This window comes from Pogoniulus pusillus, chromosome 1 (genome assembly GCF_015220805.1).
Source record: "Pogoniulus pusillus isolate bPogPus1 chromosome 1, bPogPus1.pri, whole genome shotgun sequence".
NCBI lineage: Eukaryota > Metazoa > Chordata > Aves > Piciformes > Lybiidae > Pogoniulus > Pogoniulus pusillus.
In genome coordinates, this window is record NC_087264.1 from 47,762,066 (window position 1) to 47,779,438 (window position 17,373).

The 17,373-nt window shown below is 45.8% G+C and overlaps 1 protein-coding gene across 2 annotated transcripts in view; it reads right to left on the reverse strand.

Moving 5' to 3' along the window:
* Positions 1–5,395, reverse strand: part of FOXN3 (forkhead box N3) — a 233,356-nt gene extending 227,961 nt beyond the window's left edge. Inside the window, exon 1 of one of the 2 annotated variants that reach the window (XM_064151479.1) lies at positions 5,310–5,395. The gene's annotated coding sequence lies outside the window, so the exon portion shown is untranslated. The remainder of the gene's footprint in view (positions 1–5,309) is intronic. The other variant, XM_064151459.1, reaches the window with a different exon arrangement.
* Between the last annotated feature and the right edge of the window lie 11,978 nt (positions 5,396–17,373).

A 17,373-nucleotide genomic window follows, 5' to 3' on the forward strand; every position in this document is an offset into this window, starting at 1 on the left:
GAATCCAGCTTGGACTGCCTCATATGCAAAGTCCCGTCTGTTAGGAAGTCTGGTGTATTTTTCTTTACAACAAAAATAAGTGTGCCCAGACACTGAGTGGGCTGTATCAGCAAACAGGTGGCAGGTAAGCAGTTTGCAGTTAGGATCACAACGCGGAACCTCACACTCAGCCTGAGTAAACAGAGCTCGCGTACAGGGTCCCACCACAACCCAGCATGTGGAGGTGAGCAAAGGAAGAAGCTGGTGTGGGCCAAACCCAAAGGCTGAAACAGGTTTTAACCTATTTTCAGTAAAAGGGAAAACCACAGAGTGTTGGCAATTTCATTGTATCAGCTAGCACTGATGTAAATTTGTGCTAATGTTGGGAAAAGCATCACACAGCTAGGCAGACCTTCTCCTTCAGTGGCACCTACCAACCATGACAAGTCACAGCCTTGCAGTCAGTGCCAACACAAAAAAACACTACCTCTAGCAAAGAAACTGCTAGACATAATAAAAGAGCAACAAAATACTGTCCAGCATAAGCAGCACAAGTTTCCCCTCCAGCAGACTTAGCTTGTCCAATTTTTGAAGTCATTACAGAATAGATGAACTTTAGAGAGAGTTCTGAGAGACCATAACATGTTCCTTCCCAAGAAAGGGGGACAAGCAACCAGCCATCAGCTCCTGCACTGACACAAGGGACTTGGACCACCTTGAAGTTGTGTGTCCAGTCATGGTGAGTTTTAGCCACTCCTCAGACCCCTCTCACCAGACTGAGGCTTCATGCCCATCCTCAAGATGGACAACCAAGAGAGAGGAAGCCTCACTTCTTCATAACCTATAAAGCAGTCAAGGTGCAAACTTTAGGCTTCAGTCCAGATCAATTAAATGCCCTAAGACTGCTAAAGGCACCTAAAATGTTAGAGAGAAGTTAAGGAGGGTTTGAGTTGTCCTGATACTTGGCAGCTCAATTTTGGGCATCTTAAATGGAGAGCAGAATTTCCAAAGCATTTCCCAAAAGTGCCTTGCCTTCCAGAGCTTCAGGCTGGTTTTCCAATATCAGCTGACAGCTTCTGAAAAAACAGGGCTCTGAGTTTTACATTCAAATTGACTATTTTGTAAGAGTACTTTTTTTTTTCCTTCATTATTTTGTTACAGTTTTACTTTGGGTTGGAAAGCAAGTAAGGAGCCAACTGCAGTTTCACCAGAAATATTTCAAAGCTGCAGCCAAAGTCATGCTGCACTATGTTACGTCTGAAGTCATGAACTGGCAAATTCCAGCATCAGCCAGGACGGTCCCATTCCAGCCCAGCTCAGGCTTCTAGACAGCCCTTACAAGTCTCTTCTGCCCAGAACAGCTCCTAACTCCAAGACAACTTCTACACCAAAAAACACTGCTTGAAGCATGCCAGGCAGTTTCTTACAAGTTTATGTAACTTTCATTTATCCCTCGTCTCTCTGCAAAAGCTCATCTTAACTCCGTAAATACCCAGTCACAAGCCAACACTGGAGCGATAATGTTTATTTCCCTGCTTACTATAACAGGAAGACCTAAATCCACAGCTCTCATCTTTAGTCTGGACCTTTGTCCAAAGCCATGTCAAAACTTATAAGCCTCCAACCTGACATCCTAGTCATGCCAGGCCAGATAGAAATCAGGAAAAGAAAAGGTATTTTCTGGAACCACTGCAGAGATTCTCACCCTCAACCCTATAACACAAATACATGCACACTGCCTTGGTGCATTAGCAGAAGTGCACTCAAAAAGGGCAGACACATTTTCAAAGTTTTAATCCATTAGCAATTGCTAATTAAGGGGTAATTAATTCAGCTATGAGCTCTGCTCTTAATTCGCCCTGCAACTTTGGGCAGTCCATGGGAAATGCTACATTTTGACTTCCTACGTTGGTACAATTTCTGTGGATATTAAAATAGTAATTTCTGTAAAGTGATTTAAGATCCATGATGAAAGGCAGTTCAGAAGTGTAAGGACTGCCCCTATTAGTAAATTAACAGGATAAAAGATCAAAAAATGTACCAAAGGGGGGGCAGGGAAGCCTATCTGAGTACCATTAATGAGGCTCAGAAGGTATAAATTGCAAATAGGATACTTTTGAAACTGTAGCCCAGAGAGGTTAGTGGGGAGGGGTTTTACAACTGCAAACCGGCAAGACAACACACGCATCTAACTTCTTGTGCTTCCCTTGGGAACGGCCAACAGCACAAAACTTCACAAACTAAAACTATTAGGATAAACAGAGTACACAGACAGGGAGGATGGTGAAGGGTAAATCTAGAAAGTACCCAATCCAGCTCACTTCCTTCGCTGCGTAAAAACAAGTAACTGACACACTTCCTGCCGGCAAACCTTCCTGCAGATAAGGGAGCTCCCGACAACAGGAAATTCGCTTCTGCAAGTGAGCACACTTTTGCTACCAAGCCAAACTTTCTCCATTTCAACTCCACAGCAATCAAAAGCAGCCTCTCAATAATCAGATGTGAGCTGAATTAAACATACAATTGCCTGACTCCCTGAGTCTTTCCCTGAAGCCAGGAGCAGGGTCCCAGCTCCCGCACCCCGCTGCCATGCCACTCCAGCAGCTGGGGATTCCTCGAGGAAAAGCAGGTGCAATTTTAACACTCCTTTAGGCTGCTCTGCCCACGGTCAGATTTTAAAGCCACACCTTGGGGGTTTACAGATGGCAAGACCCAAAGGTGTGTGTGGAGAGAATGCTGAGCACCTTCAACTCGGTACTCTGCGGGATTTACCTCCCTATTCACAAAACCTGCTCTCCAGCCTCTGCTTTCCTTAAAAAATAATAATGCAAAAGTTGAAACGTGAAACTGAAGAAGCAACAGAGGTCACACTGGTCATTCAAGTTCTCATAGTGGTGATTTATACGGCGGGTGAAACACTCAACTGCTTTTTCTTAGCTTGGTCACTGCAAAATGAAGATTAAACAGAGCAACAAAATGAAATGTTTTTGAGAAAACACAGTGAACAGGCAAAAACATCTCTGCATCACAAACATCTGAAATCAACACCTGCTGCCCAAGAAAATAAGCAAGAACATTAAAACCTTTCTTGTGAGTTTGCTGTGAAATGCTTCCCTCCTGCTCCAAAAGCAAAACAGCTCTCTGCTTTCACATGCAAGAAACTCTCAATAGTCCGGCAAAGTAAAACTTAAATTTACCACAATAAGAGTCTGATTTTCTCATGCTGCACTCATCATAATGAAGCATATTTTATTCTTGTATTTCTACTCTTGTCCTCAAATAGCATGCTATAACCAAATGGTGATTTCATTTATGAAAAGTAATTGCACAGGGCTTCCCACTGCCTTTTTCCTTTTTTTTTGTTCAGTGTGTGCAGGCAAGGCAGGGTTGTGAAAATAGCCTTAACATTCAAGACCAAATCATTTCATTTTAATATAACTTCAAAATGAGGAGGGAGATCTAATCAATCCCAGCTTTCTCTCCCAGGTCCACAGATTGCCATGAAATGTGGCCTAGTCATTCCATTAAAAAATAGTCATCTCTCACTGCTTCTGTTTTTAACTCCCGCAGTGGCACTGCTCTGAACCCAGCCGCAGCCACAGCCCTGGCTGGGGCAGCACACCCATCATACAGAGGCCAGCCAGTGGGCAAGGGGAAGGCAAGCTGTGCCTCCTAAACTCTTCCTTGAGTGGAAAGCGTGGGACAACGTCCAGAGAGGAAAAAGGGGAGAAAGCAGCACGGGGCTTCACTGTAAAATGACCTTGATTTGACAGGCACGTTCTCAGGTTTCAACAGATGCTGTGGGAAAGGCAAGGGGCAGCTAAGGCGGTGCGCCGGCATTCCTGACGCCAGGCAGACTTTTTCCTTCTTCTTTTTCTTTTAATACATGGAGGGGGGAGTCTTCTCAGTTTCCATGACAACAGTGTCTCCACTTGTCTGTTACTAGATACCATCCGCTTCCTGTGTCTAAATTTTTAAACCAATCAGAAAAGTGTTTATAGATTCTACAGCTCCTGGGACAGTTCCTCTCCTCCAAGAGCCACTTTACTGACACGTAACGCTCAGGCAGCCGGAGCTGCAAGGCCCTTACGTGCTCGGCTGCAAAGTGATCCCAGTTTACGTTGTTTACCGGCAGATACATGGGCTGCACTGAAGCAAACTGGGGGTTTGCTGCCTAATTTGCCGTGTCCATAATAGACGTTAGCACACCACACAAACTCATAGCCGTTGTCTGCTCATTTTTCTTTCTGATTCGTGCCATGAAACAGCACGAACCCTCCCTGCATGAAAAGCCACAGCCTGAGAGACGCTGTTATCCCACCGGAGTAGCACTGCTCTGACGTAAATGGCTCCACAGCGGAACATCCCCTGCTGCAATTAAAGTTTCAGCGAACTGGGCTGTAAGAGCAGTGGTGCCATGACGGCGCAAACAAATTTTCACAGATGCATATTTAATAACATAAATAACAAGCACCCGCCATAGCTGGCAGGTTATCAGGAAATCCTTCTCCAGGGTGCAGGGACACAGGCATGCATCGTGAAGGAATCAATTAACTGCAACTCCGGCTAAGTTAAGAGTCAACGGCAAAGACCACCAAGCGAAAGGCAGCTGTCGTGAAAATAAGCAAATACCTTTCCCGGCGTCTCTGACAGACCAACCCTACCATAGGATGCCCTTCAGGCGTGTGTGCAGATGTAGACGGAGCCCCTGAAGTACGGAGAGCCTTCTTCCCGGGCACAGATGTAACAGTCGGCGGCACGCAGGAACAAAAGGGAGACGGCAGGGTGGCTGCCCGCCGCCGGGCCCCGGTGTAGACACCGCGTCCCTCCCGCCCAGCCCGGCCGCCGCGGCCACCTCCCGGCGTCCCCGCGGAACCGAGGTCGGCGGGGCGGCGCTGTGGGGGCACAGCCCGCCAGCAATAGGGCACAGCCTGTCAGCGACTGGGCACAGCCGCCAGCGAGCGGCCCGGCCCGCCAGTGATGGGGCACAGCTCGCCAGCAGCGCGGCCCGGCCCGGGGCGCCCTTTCCCGCTGCCTGCCACCAGGCTGCCACCTCCACCGCAGCACTCCGCGTCCCTGGCGAGGCGAGACTGCGCGCTCGGCGGGCTTCGGCAGCGGGACGGGGGTGGCAGCGCGCCATGCCCCGAACGAGCCCGCGGGGCGGCGCCGCTGCTGGCCTGCGGCGGTCAGCGGCCCAGCGACCCCAAAAGTTTGACCGAGGTTCCCTGTCTCGGGAGGGACGGAGTGCGGGAGTTGCCGCGGGGACTGCCACCCACCCTCCCTCACACGTTCCCAATGACACCACGAAACGCCATCGACGTGGCTGTTACCTTCTCGCCGCAGCCTTTAGATTCCGTCGCCGCCGCGGGGCTCGCTGCTCGCTGCGGCCAGCCCCGCTCCGCGCCCGGCAGCGGGAGGCAGCCGGAGGCAGCCGCAGCCCGCGCCACCGCCTGCCCCCCACCCCAGCCCCGGCGGCGGCGCCGCGCCCCGCCGGGCCCTAGCACCGCCCACCCGCGCGTCCGCCCCGCCTCGCCCCGGCCAGCCGCTCACCCCCGCCCCTCTCTCCCGGGTCGGGCGTCCGTGAACGAAACTTCGGAAGCGCGGGCACGGGCGGGTCGGAGGTGTTGCTGCTGCCCGAGGCCGAGGTGTGTTTTCCTGCGGGTTCTGAGGACGCAGCTGCCCTGGGGCCGGGGCAGGCAGCGGCTGGCATCTCCCACGCTTTACGACTAGCCCTGCTATTCTACCGGGGTGCCCGGCACGGTCACCCCACCACCCAGAAGGGACACAACCTCCCGTGCATGCCTGCCCATCCTGACTACCTGCCTTGGCCATCACATTGCAACTATGAGCGATCTTCGTGCTTCACGGCCCAGATTTCTACATAGAGGAAACTGAGAACTAAACGACTGCTGAAGTAGCAACCCTGAATTTTAATAATAATAATAATAATAATAATAATAATAATAATAATAATAATAGTTGTTTTCTCTATATCAAATACATATGAAAGCGAATGGAAGCATCATTCCTCTGTCCTTTTTTCCCTGCTGTTCTCAGGATGGATTTTGAAAAGGCAACATAGGTTGAAGTAGCAGCTTGGCCCTTTCATTTGTAAAAATTGCTGGCACAAAACTTCTCCCTGCCGCCACCTTGGTCCTAGCTCTATCCCTGGGCACTGCCTGTCTGTGCAGATGGCCACAACCTCCTGTTGATTCCCTGATGCTCCATCTTCAATGGATGGATGGGCTCAGTTTATTCCAAAGTGAATATAAAACCCTGGGGTTTCCTGAGAAAAGTTACAGTTTTCCTTTTATATCTGGTTCTGGTGACATAGAGACGAAGGCATTCCCATCCCACAGGATTCCTGCATAAGACACAGGTCGCTCATTCTGTTTGGTTGAAAGTTTTCTACTGACTGCTTGGCAACATGCCTAAAACTGTGGCAGGAGAGATCAGCCCTGCTCAATAAATGACTAATAGCACCTTTAGATCAAAGCACTGACAAAAAAATCCAAAGGCATGGGATAAACCCAACACCACGGTCCTTTTCCAGGCTTCTTCTGTAGTTTGGATGAGTAAACTATTAGTGTGGGGGCCACTGAAGATGCTCTCAAAGTCAAAATACCTGTTTTTAATGGAAACAGTCCAAGAGTAGCTGAGCATTTGAGCTCAGCTATTCATGCACCTAGAACTGGGTACTTGAGGTACCACTTTAGTAACAAGGCATTTATTACTTTTGTTTTTATATAAATATCTGCTTGTAATATCACCACATAAAGAGATCCAAGGGGTGCTAACGATGTCTCCACACAAGGCAAAGGCCTAATCCCATTGAAGGATACCCTAAATCACCTCACTACTGTAGGCACTGCAGATGCTGATTACCCTTTGAAGGGTTACTCCATACCAACATCATCAAGAAGTTTTTTTTCCCGTGCTTACCCATTAACTCTAAACCAGATAATTTTCCTAATGAAATCAGTAATAATGTTGCTTTGTCCTTTGATTAGGTCATCTGAATTACTCTGTGCCTCTGTGCTAACCACAGTGGTTTTAGACCTCAGCCTAAATCCTGCAAAATTTATCCACAAGTGTGTGCATTTCCCTTTTTCTGTTTGCTCTTAGTGATGCAAGGTTCATTATTATTTCATTTTTTTCCTCCTTCCTCCCACTCATGTATTTGAGGCATTCTTACATGCTTTGTAGCTCTGCTTCCCACCTCCTCCACATTTAGATCCTTCCTAAAGAAAAGAGTGTTTTAGAAGACCCACATTTGCAAGAGGAAAACATTAATAAGTGGAAGCTTTCTCAAAGATGCATTTTTCTTATGTTTCCAAGAGCATCTTGTCTCTCTCTATCTTTGCAATGTTAACTCTCTCATGTAGAGGGCTGCTTTGTTATCTGCATCTGCTGGATAAAATTAATGGAGATTAAATTCTTACCTCTCTTCAAACTGAGGAGAATTTATGGTTTATTCCCATGTCCATATCAGTTCATTTTGTCTAATTTCCTATCAAGTTTTTCATGAGCCTTGTTTTCTTGGACAGTCTGTAAATCACAGTATCACCAAGGTTGGAAGAGACCTCATAGAAAATCAAGTCCAACCCTTTACCACAGAGCTCAAGGCTAGATCATGGCACCAAGTGCCACATCCAATCCTGCCTCTTGAGCTGTCAGCTCCTGGGTTATTTCTGGCCTCTTGGCCTGAGTTTACAGCCCCAAGAGCAACCCCAGGACACAGGTGACTCTTCTACCTCAAGAAAAAGTGTCCCTGCCACTTCCTCTCTGCTGCCAGCACAAATGTAGTGCTTGCTCCATGGACAGACAGATGAAAGGCACTTTGCCACAAGGATTGCCCTTGGGAATGGCTTCAGTCCCAAGGCAGTGGCAGCTCAAGTGGAGCTTGACTGCATCTGTGAAGTAGCTGTAGGTCCTGCTGTAAAACCCCTCACATCTCTTCAAGGACTTGGATAGCACATTGTGATTATTTACCAAGAAGCACAGTTATGAGGTGTGGTATGAGGTGTGCACAGTGCTCCTGTGCACACTCTGCTCTACTATTTTCGCAGTATCACAGTATCATCAGGGTTGGAAGAGATCTCACAGATCATCAAGTCATTATCCATGATTCCCTTTTTCTTCCACTCCCAAAATTGTTTATCGAGACTAGGATGTCTAAGGAGCTCCCAGGCCAGCTACTGTGGCCAATGGGCACCACATGAAAATGAACATAACAATGCTGGGAAATTGTTAACCATACAACTGCTCTTTCACTTCCAAAATGGCATTTTACAGTTGTGCTCGTCTTTTTTGTTTAATGAGCATATTTAGTCTCTTAATTTGAACATAAAAGATACAAATGCCAGCTCTTTAAGCCAGATCTCATGTTCTTATGGGCAGGACAATGTCACAGTATCCCAGTATCACCAAGGTTGGAAGAGACCTCATAGATCATCAAGTCCAACCCTTTACCACAGAGCTCAAGGCCAGACCATGGCACCAAGTGCCACGTCCAATCCTGCCTTCAACAGCTCCAGGGACGGCGACTCCACCACCTCCCCGGGCAGCCCATTCCAGTGTCCAATGACTCTCTCAGTGAAGAACTTTCTCCTCACCTCGAGCCTAAATTTCCCCTGGCGTAGCTTGAGGCTGTGTCCTCTTGTTCTGGTGCTGGCCACCTGAGAGAAGAGAACAACCTCCTCCTGGCTACAACCACCCTTCAGGTAGTTGTAGACAGCAATAAGGTCTCCCCTGAGCCTCCTCTTCTCCAGGCTAACCAATCCCAGCTCCCTCAGCCTCTCCTCGTAGGGCTGTGCTCAAGGCCTCTCCCCAGCCTCGTCGCCCTTCTCTGGACACGCTCAAGCATCTCAATGTCCCTCCTAAACTGGGGAGCCCAGAACTGAACACAGTACTCAAAGTGTGGTCTAACCAGTGCAGAGCACAGGGGCAGAATGACCTCCCTGCTCCTGCTGACCACACCATTCCTGATGCAGGCCAGGATGCCACTGGCTCTCTTGGCCACCTGGGCACACTGCTGGCTCATGTTCAGGCAGGTATCAATCAGCACCCCCAGATCCCTCTCTGTCTGGCTGCTCTCCAGCCACTCCTACCCCAGCCTGTCAATGACTGTTTTCTACTTACCTATTTGTCGTTCATATCTGACAGAGCAAAACCTGAAGGCAAATTAAAAAATAGTGTAAGTTTTCAGATATACCTAATGTCTCTAATCCCTCATTTTTTTGTGTGCCTGAATTGAGTTATACTTAATATGCAGTTGCAGATCAATTTATTATTGCTTCTCAGGTGTGCAGGGCATATATCCCAAACTCTGCACCAAAACACTCATGTTTCAAGTTCTGTGCACCCAACCACTCCAGTACATAAAGCTGAGCCTCAGAAAAAGTAGTGACATACAGGAGGGGTAACCTAACAACATTCCCTCTTTCATGCTTTATAAATCAACTCTCACTTGCAATCCCCATGGACAGCTGGACAGATAGTTTATGGTCACAAAGGAGTGCATGTATATGTGTTCTTGTACTGTTTTGATAGATTGCATTTTATGAACCCCAAACTCATGTTCTCTGGTGGACAATGAAACTGTACTTTTCCACTGTTCCTGATTTTATTTTTGTTAACATCACCTTTAAACTTTGAATTATTCCACAAGTATTAGGGCTCATTAACTTTCTTTCAGCTTACACTTTGTGTTAATGGAACAGGAGTTTGTAACAAACATGAATCAATTGAATACTAAGGCTTAAAGTTTGAATAAAAGTTGTAAGCAGAATTATGTGTGAGGACTTACAAAAAAGATGATGGAGATGTTCTGGCTACCAGCGTATCTGGCTATATGTGGTCTTCCTGACTTAGTTTCTGCTTAGGCCAGGCCTGAAGGTTTTGCATTTCCATGAATGGGGTAATCTGATTCTTGCATGCTTAATCTGATTCTTGCATGCTTAGAACAAGTTCTAGGCTACATACTCAGTACATTCTTTAAGCTCTCGCATGTATACAAGAACAGAGACCTGCAGCCTTCCTGCATGACCCAAACAACATTTTTAAAACAGAATAGGCAGTTAACCATTGAAATAGACCATGCCAGTAAAAAAAAAATTCACACCCACTTTATCTTGTAGTTTTGCCAGCATCTACTAAGTTAAACATCCACAGATGTGAGCATTTTCAACCCCTTTTGGAGTCTCGTTCTAAAAAAAATCTCCTTTTAAATGGTCCACTGCAAATTCACTGGGGTCTTTCATGCCTTGCTTTGCAAGTGTACACAGTCCTCCCAGAAACATCTTTCCAGGTACCCTAGAAGAGGCCCAGCCAAAACATCTCAGTAAAGGACACTTGCTTTGTTTCCTAAGTGCTTTCTCAAAAATAAGCGTCTAGATCCATCTTTAGTCTCATGGGTACATGTCTTGACAATCCAGCTATTGAAGTTGCTCAATGTATGCACACAGTAAACATGTCAACACATCACATTCATAAATTATTGCAGGCAATGCCAAATCTGCCACAAAGATTTTTCATCCTGAAGCCCTAGAAGGGGATCTTCAGTGGCAGAAATGCTTGAAAGACTGAAAGCAAAAAAGAAGGTAGTTATGTGCTAACTTCATGCAGCCAGGATCCAAGACAGTATATGCTTTTTTGCCAGTGGAAAAAAGACTGATGACTACTCAGAGCCAGAGTTCAGAACAATGAAAAACTACCAGAAAACATGTATGAAACTGTGCTGGTACTGCTGAAGTTAGTCCTACCTATCTGTTTGAGGGGATCCCTGGTAAGTATGGTAGTCTGTGAAGTTTTGTAACACTAGGTTTCCATTCCTTTTCAAGTCTTTGATTAAATATCCCAGAGTTTACGCAGTAGTTGTAGGTGTTGCTTTGGTTGCAGCCACGCCAATAAGATTCACTCAGTTTTTCTGGTTCTTCTAGGCCTAACCTGGGGTAAAGGAATGCTCACTGCCTCCTCATTTGCATCAGTACCTGCTCCACAGGAATTTTCCCCTTCTCCCTCTATAGGCTGGATATTAGGAAGAAGTTCTTCACAGAGAGAGTGATTGGCATTGGAATGGGCTGCCCAGGGAGGTGGTGGAGGCACCGTCCCTGGGGGTCTTCAAGAAAAGACTAGATGAGGCACTTAGTGCCATGGTCTGGTTGATTGGATAGGGCAGGGTGCTAGGTTGGACTGGATGATCTTGGAGGACTCTTCCAACCTGGTTGATTCTATGATTCTATGATTCACTAGGCTGCCCCCCCATACTACCCTTCTGCCTATGTTTGGCAGCAAGGTGGACAAGGTAGGTGTGCTTTCATGCATCTCACTTGAGGTGGGTAAGAATTTTGCTCCCTGGCATAGCTCTGCTACCCCTCTGAAGTGACACTGCTGAGCCACCATCACACCGAGCGTGATAGCATAACAAAAGGTCCAGGTCAGTTTTTCAGGCACTTTGAGCAAATCTATCTTATTTAGCATAGAAATTGATTAAAATGGTTGAGAACCTCTGTTGTCTGTGTTTGAGAAGCAGTCAGAAAGTGCAATGAAGCTGCTGCAAATGGCTTCTGCAGCTGCCCCGACAGATCTCTCAAAATTCTTTGCCAAGTCAGCAAATCCAACTGCCCCATCCCCAAATCTGCCACAGAGGGTTTAGATGGCCACAAGGCCTCACACCTGGGTATAGGGGCATCTGCCTTTAGCCAGAAGAGAGAAAATCAGATCATTATCCTCTTAATCTCTGTTACTTTGGGATTTGTCAAAACCTGGAATTGCATCTGGTGTAATGGCTGTGCCTGGCAGCTTACCAAGACTTAGCTTGGTCACTTGGTGGCAATTTTAGCTCTACCAGTGTCCAGGGCTGTGGAGATTGAAGCAGATAACATGATAATTTTGAGACATAGACCCAAGATACAAAATGGGCATCTGAATCCAGATTAGATTTCTAGTAAGGCTGGAGTTCACATTCAGGTTTGGACTACTATAAATAAAGTAGGAATTAACTGTGCAATCTACATTCAAACACGTTTGGATGCTGCATCTTGTGAAGTCCAGTGACATCTGAATGTCCATCTCTCCAGACACTTCCCCCCTAGAACTGAAGTGTTAATAGTCTGGTTCCATCAATAGATCGTTGAATACAAATGCAAATGAATGTATCTGCAGGTACTGCAGAATTATCCATTTCATGGTGATGGTCTCAGTACCATTCATGTAGTGCTTCCCATTGTTCATGCAATCAAAGAGATATTACTGTCTCCATTTTATGGATGAGGCATGAAGGTGCAAAAAGACTAAGTCATATATGCAATTTTACTACATCTAGTTGAATCATAGAATCATAGAATCAACCAGGTTGGAAGAGACCTCCAAGATCATCCAGTCCAACCTAGCACCCAGCCCTAGCCAGTCAACTAGACCATGGCACTAAGTGCCTCATCCAGTCTTTTCTTGAAGACCCCCAGGGACGGTGCCTCCACCACCTCCCTGGGCAGCCCATTCCAATGCCAATCACTCTCTCTGTGAAGAACTTCCTTCTAAAGTCTTCAATGAGTTCCCCAGATGAATTTGACATGGTATGCTGCTACAGAATTCTGATACCTAAATATCACTCTCCTTGCAGAGCTCTCAAAGCCCTTTGTAAAGGTGAATGAATAGTCTTCTTCCCAGTTTGCAGGTGAAAAATAGAAAGCACAAGAAAATCCCTATGCAAGGGTCTTGCCCATTGCAATGAACACTTGAACGGAGAAAGAGCAGGCTTGTGGAATGCTTTGAGATATCTGGGTGTGACATTTACCAAATTTTAAGGAATGATTAAATACAGTTCCTGTTTCTTCATAAATTGCTACAGAATGCTGTGGCTAATCATAGTGGAAACTCAGAAATCCCTTTGAGTCCTTGTTTGGGAAGAGGTGTCAGGTGTGGTATGCTGGCCTGTTTTGGCCACTTTGGATATATTCAGCCACATGGAACTGATAAGAGTTTTGAAGCTATCTGACTGATTTGTACAAACCATGGAGCAAATTGTCATTTAGCCTCTTTCAGATAACTGATGTGGCCACTGGTTTTCATTACGAAGTGCCCATCAAGATAGAGAGAGATTTATTGCTTTTAAGGCAATGGGGCAAGTGACACATTCTTCATGTGCCAAACAGATATGGGTAGTTCTTTCAGTAGCACCTGGGGTTTTATAATAGGGCAGGACTGAGTAGAAGATGGAGATTTGAGCCACCTCCTGCTTTAAGAGATAGCATATCCAGAGGACGAAGCATCACCATTTGGATCTCTCTCTTTAGTGGGTCAGCTTAGAACATGGGGATCATTTTTTTGTCTCCTGTCTTGGATTAGCATCTATCTGGATTGTTGCCACCAAGGCCACACAGCTCCTTCACACGACAAAGACAGCTGTGTCCCTGTGCTGGGCAACACAGCACACCCTAGCATGAGTAGGAAGGGATTGCATGGCTGGTGGTGGCTCTTGTGCTGTGAAGCTGCATGCAGAGTGCAAGCTGGGGCTGGCTGAGGGGAGGGGATTTCCTGACTTTATGCATTTGTCTCTCTGTGTCTGGGCCCAAACAATGGGAGTAACAAAATTTGTCAATATTTTCCCCTTCAGAGTAAAAGTCAGATAGGATGATGCTATGATAAACCATTTGAAATAACAAGAGGCACACAGGAACGCTGGTGGAGATGGCAGGTCACACAACCTGTGGATTAGAGGACAGCAGGTGCTGGCATGCATGCACTTGTGAAATTTTGGTTCTATATCCTGCTCTATCACTGACGAAAAAAGAGGTTCTGACCTTCAGATTTGGGAGTACCTCAGACAGAGAGTTTGCCACAGACTCTCCGAGTCCTTGGGGTGGATTTTAAGCCTCTTGCTGGTTCAGTTCCTCCCAGAGCTAGTGTGCAGATAAACACATTAACAAGTGTGAAGCCTTCACTTACCAAAGTGATGAAGGCCACAAGTGCACTAAATAGAGTAGAAGATACAACTTTGTGTGAGGATGTTGGTTAGCCTGTGTCACTCCCAAGTTCAGCAGACACCCACTGAACACTGACCCTGATGTACAGAATGGGTTGTCACCTTCTCTAACACTAGGATCATAGCTTCAGGTCACCAGAAATTCCACATCTACCCCAGAACATCTGATGCCTTGCATCAGCCACTGAAAAGTTTTATCTCCAAGCTGATCTCTCATCTGTGTTTGGGTTTTCCAGGGACAGACATGGACATTGCAGGGAGAGGTGTGGAGTTCCCAGGCACCTCCCAACTTACTGTACAATGCAGTTTCTCAGGGAGCTGCTGAGAAACATGGAGCTTCAGAATTTTAGTTTACAGTATTTATTCAGAATACTTGGGGTTATGGTTGTTGTGGGAACTATAACTGAGAATTTCCTAATGTTAGTGTAGACAAAAGTCTCTGCACAATGTAACATGGCCCGGCAGGGCTCTGGAGCTGGTGCTAACATCATACACAGTTTAGCTGGGGTGTAAATCAGGGCTACTGCTGTTAGCCTGCCAAATTGGAATTGGACTTAGATGATCTTTCAACAAAGACACACATTCTGGTTTGCTCAGCAAGCATGCTTTGCAGCCATGCAGTCCTCCATCACTGCACACTGCTTCACCTCTTGCTCATCCTGTGGGAACACTGTATGTATCTCAAGAGTTCATTCTTCCTGGGAGAATGGGCTACAGCAAGATCTTTCATCTGTAACTGCAGCCAGAGATGGAAGAAGCACCACTAGGGAAAAAAAGCATCCAGCACTGTTTTCCTGGAAATGTCTATTTCTGGGAAATGTGATGCATTGAACATCAGTGCAGCTCTGCTTCTAAAATATGAGTGACTTGGCCTAAAAATCCTTCTGAAAAAGCTTGTTAGCTAATGCAGGCTGGTTTGCTTCAGACAGAAATCAAAAATGCAGCAAGATTTCTTCAGAGAGATGTTTTCTGAGCCCCAGGGCTAGGTCATTTCTAGCTGGGCTGGCTCAAAAACATCTGGTCAGTCAGACTCAGGGAGAGCATCCCAGTTGCCCATCTCTGGAGATGTTGCTGTGTCATGGTGAATAACAGCTCTTCATCATGTACATACTGCACTTTACTCTCCTAATGAAGATACCACTGGGGTAAATACTGCTCCTGCACTGTTGTACACGTGTGCAAGGTACACATGGCACTGCTGTGGGTTTAATACCCTTATTGTGAATTAAGATGTCTGAGTGTTGCTATGGATATATTGGCATTGCACTTGCCAGAGGGAGAAACTGAACAAATCACTTAGGGATACACAGAGTTGGGAAGGAGCAAAGAGTTTGAGTCTGTACTTCTCACTGAACTTTCATCTCTGGACAATGTTGCCACTCTACAAACACCTCCTTAGGCTACTCCATCAGAGAAGTGTCCTCTGCACAAATTGTTTCCATCAGAATTAGCTGTATGAAATATTTAGATACAACTCCCACCTTTTTTTTCACATTTCCTCCTACCCTGGAAATACAGATAACATCCCTCGGCAGCCAGGCTTATCAGCCAGGAATGCTTGGGTGAGCTGTGAAAAGCAGCACATTCACTAGTTGTTAGGAAAACCTCCTAATGCTTGCATAGTATTGTTCTGAGGTGTCTAAAGACACAACACATATGGTATAGCTCACTGTGGGAAATGCACCATAAAGAGTAGTTACATTCAGATACTGCTTTTAAAGCCATTTGCTGTGGGATTGTCAAGCAAAAAAGAAAAGTGAGATTTACTCATGGAGAGCAGGGCTTTGCTTTGGAAGCAGACTTGCTGATCTCAGTTAAACAATTTGGGATCAAGGACTTATCTCACGGCAGGAGGGACCTCAGGCTTTTGCCCTGAAAGAGATTACAGGAAGGCAGCCAGCAAAGTGATACACTGACATGACCCACCACCAGTGATCCACCAGCCATTTCAGCCAGCAACTCAGCCAAGCCCATCACCACTCTGCTCCCAGACTGGTTTGTGAGTCTGAGCTGAGGCTTTGCAGGAAGAAAGGCTTTCTGCTGGGAGAAAACTGTGGCCTCAGCAATAAAGGTATCCCCAGTTCACCTGACTGCTGTACCATGTCCTCAAGACCTGAAAAGGGTGAGATCGCAGAACCACTGATCCCATTTCCTCCCTGCTCCAAGTCTTGTGCAGGCAATGAAAGGAGCAGGGCATGAGGACAGCTGAGAAATTTGGATGATGCCACCTGCCACTTCCCAGACACATTAAAGACAATCCCGGATTTAAAAAATATTATCTCCTGGGAGGTTAAATCAGCAAGCCATTACTAAAAAGAATAAAGAAAGACATTTTTTTCTCAGGAAGAAGCAAGCACAGGGTCCTCTGAGGGGTCAAGCAATCAAAAATACACTTTTACCTTTGTTTCTTATGGTCAGGAATGAATCAGATGCATATGAAATATCTTTTGAAAACCTCAAGCCCTTTATTACCTAGTATGCTGCATTTCTGCACAGCGAAAAAGAGCATTGTAACCAATTACTTGCCCTAATGAGACATGGGGCTGTCTCTCCTCACCCCTTTTCCCTGTATAAGAGATTATCGTGCTCAAATCAGGATTTATCCCCTCAATTGTAGACTAGCATTTGCTGTCACAATTGCAGCAGTGTCTTTTATGGCTCCTCCTTTGGTCTGTCTGAAACTTAAAATCCTGGAAGCTAAAGGAAGGATGATTTTTCTGCAACCCAAAGATGAGAGTTCATTGTGTCAAATGAAAATGGTAACAACAAATAATGTATTCTATTTTATTCAATTCCTTCTTTGAAACAAATCTTAAAATGATAAATGCTGAATCTGGCCTTGTTTGGATGGAGCATGTGGGTAGGAGAAGCAAAGGGCCACTGGAGTTAGGCTGGGAGCTTCGCGTACTGCAGATACACACACAAATAACCAAGAACCAACAACCTTGAGCTTCAGAATTTCAAACTGGAGGCTGCATACTTAAAAAAATAAATACATATTTTGCTTTCTAAATTTCCAGTACCCTCCACTTGATAACAATGTATATCAAAGTGCCTGTTGCATTTCTGCAATGCAGGACGGCTGCATATTTGCAAATCAATGAGTTAAACATCTGTAATGATATGGAAGATCAGCAGGAACTGTGATGGAATCACTCTGACCAGGATCTGTTCTGTCACTCGTCTTCTAGCAATAATATATGATGGGTCTAATTCAGCAACATTCACTTTTATCTATATAGAAGTCTCAAAAAGTAATCTTCCATTGCCCTGCAATGAAACTGGCTGTATTTTTTGATGAACTACACTCTAAAAATATGTCTGCACTTGTTATCACCATGCCTTGGTTATGAAAGCCTAATGCCAAAAAAATGAACTTGCTTACTACATTATCAGGACATGCTGGGGTT